The sequence below is a fragment of the Rhincodon typus genome, chromosome 41 (assembly GCF_021869965.1).
Source record: "Rhincodon typus isolate 14 chromosome 41, sRhiTyp1.1, whole genome shotgun sequence".
Taxonomy (NCBI): Eukaryota; Metazoa; Chordata; class Chondrichthyes; order Orectolobiformes; family Rhincodontidae; genus Rhincodon; species Rhincodon typus.
The window spans coordinates 2,305,620-2,308,717 of NC_063372.1; positions in this window are offsets into that span (position 1 = coordinate 2,305,620).

Sequence of the window (3,098 nt, forward strand, 5' to 3'; positions counted from 1 at the left end):
AAAAACATTCCCACCTACTTCAGATATGAAGCTGTGAGAATTATCAACAATGTCGAGTGGGACTGCTCTAATACTCAAGCATATGAAATAGATCCCTCATGGATACGATTCAAATGGTTTGAAAAGGTCTTAACTCCAATTCTCCCATTTGCTTTAATTCTTTTGATCAACACTTTGACAGTCAGGTACATTTTAGTGGCCAGTCGGGTCCGTAAGAGACTGAGGGATCAGAGCAAGGGGCAGTACTCTTGTGACCCAGAGATGGAAAGCAGAAGAAAGTCTATTATTTTACTCTTCACGATATCTAGTGGTTTCATCATTCTATGGCTGTGTTACCTTTTGAAATTTTTTAATATTTTAGATCCATTGTTAGATAAAAATGCTGCACGTATATTCCGATATGTTGCAAATATGCTCCGAGATACAAACTGCTGCACAAACACATTTATTTATGTAGCAACACTCTCCAAGTTCAGAGAGAAGTTCACAAACACATTGATGTTTCCTTTTAAGCAAACTGTTCGTTGTAAGCATCAATAAAATAAACGGTAATGCCACATCACGTGAAGGGTTATAGATAACAGTGATTGCTGGATGAATGGAGGAAAAGGAGGGTTCTGTAGGAGCAAGTCTGTCCAATATTACTGATGACGAAAAGAGTACTCAGACCAATAAAAAAAGGTGTCATTAAACAGCAAATTTTTAGTCACACCAGAGACGACCGCATCAAGTACAATGGATTCAACATGAATAAATAGGGAATGAACAGTGTCACAATGTCTCCTACGGAGCAAGAAAAGAGACAGAATTCACACGAGTTGTTCTCTCTACTTTGTTTTCATTCTAAGCTCCTCACATCAGGAAGAGTATATTATTCTTAGAAAAGCAAAGGCTGTGCATGGTGGAAATGTCCACGTGCCAAACTATGAGAACACTTTATGAAGGATTACCGTAGTATGTTTTCCTCTGATTATTACAATTTGCAAACACGCAGAACAGGTCAGAGTGACTGACATGACTTCACGGAGACATTTGGCAATTTGCAGAATTGCAGAATCCATCCCTAAACTGGAGTCAATGTGAATTGTGGGCAATCTCTCCACTGTTGTGAGACTTATGGAAGACAATGTAAGATGCTTGAATTTGTCTGAGGGGGTGGGTAACTCAGGTTCAGGATATCACTGCAGGTTTTGCTCAGTGGAGTGTCCAAGGCTCAACCATGTTACATCGCGTCCACTATAACGTCAGAGGGAAGGACTTGCGTTGACGATTGCAGAAATTTCAGCGAAACAGATTAAGAAAGATTAATGTCGGTCAGTTCCGTGAAGATACAGAAACTTTTAGAAAAGGAAAGATAGAAATGGCAGAGAAGGGAAGTAAAGTCTTTGTGTCTGTCTTAACAGTGAAAGACACAGGAATTCTCCCAAAATAATCAAGATTCAATGATCCAGTGAAAGGGTGGAAATGAAAGAAATTCGATATTGCAGAAAGGTTGCATTGTACAAATTAATAAGGCTGAATTGAGTGTACAAGCTGTCCTTTGAAAATGTTGACAGAGATGTGGACAGAGATAGTGGATGCATTGATTATCGCAATTTAAAATGACATTGATAGTTCAATGTGGACTGCTGTTTGGTATTTTAACAAAACTACACCATTATTTAATCAATGATGGAGTACAAGATTTTAAGATGCAGATTTTAAAACCTGACCTCAGTCGGTGAGAAGGTGATGTATTTATTTGAAGACAAACAATTATTTGACCAGTGGAAAAAGCTTCTCTGATTCAGCGGAGGCAGCACAGAATTGTGAAGGGGAGAACTGAGTGGACCACCTGAATATGTTCCTGATAGAGTTCATGTGGCCCAGAGGTGGATGTAGTGGATTTGGATTATCAGAAGGCTTATGATAAAGTGCCTCACAGGAATCAATATTAACGTGCATAGGATTGCTGGTAATACACTGTCAAGAAGTTGCATAGGGTAATCGTGAATTGGAAGGCAGGAATTTGTTTGCAAAACTATAATAAGGAAGAAGAACGTGTCGTTCCTTTAAGAGGTAAAGTCCTTTTTTAAGCTTAGAGATTTTTACAGGAAAAAATAAAGTCTGTAGTCAGCTAATTAATTTAAACCAAGCACTCAGCGACTGCAAGACAGTTGAATTTAAATCTGATGGTTTTGAAAACCTCGGACCAATAATATTGTAAGGAAACTGATATGTCATCCAAGATATATGAGGAGAAGGATTTTGAAAATCAGTGTGAGAGCGAACTGCCATCTGAGAAATAAGCATTTAGCTCTCACAAGAAATGGCTAAACTATCTAAGGAAGCACCATCTATCCGCAAAAGGTCCAACGACACTTCTAGTTCAAGTATTCAGAGAAGAGTTCATAGAGAAAGGATTGAACTTTCCCTCTCTCAATTTAAATGTAAGCCTCCTCCAAGCAGACGTTTCAAATCTGGGAAGAAGATTCTGACCGTCAAGCTTATCCATGCATCTCATAACTTCTTACACTTCTGTCAAGTCTCCCTTCAGACACCACTGCTCCACAGAAAAGAACCCAAGATTTACTAGCCTCTCTTGACAGCTCATAACTTATAATCCAGACAGCATCCTGGAAAACCTCTTCTGCACCCTATTTAATGCTTCTATATATTTTCTGAAACATGGTGACAGAATAGAATGCAATACTCTAACCAAAGTCTTATAACGCTGCAACATGGCAGCATGACTTTTGTACACAATTCCCTGACCAAAAAAAGCAGCTTGCCTTGCACCTTCTTTACCACGCTCTCCACTTGCGTGGCCACTTGCAGGGAGCTACGGACTTGAACCCCAAGATCTTTCTGTACATCAATGTTGTTCGGGACCGTGCCATTAACGGTGTACATTTCATTTACATTTGATCTCCCAAAATTCCAGTACGTCACACTTCTGCGGATTAAAGTCCATCTGCCATTTCTACTTCCATATTGGCAATTGATCTATACTCCGCTGTACCCTTTGACAACCTGCTACACTATGCACAAATCCACAGATCTTTGTATTTTCCGCAAACTTACTAACCCACCCATCTTCACTTTCAACACAAACAGAA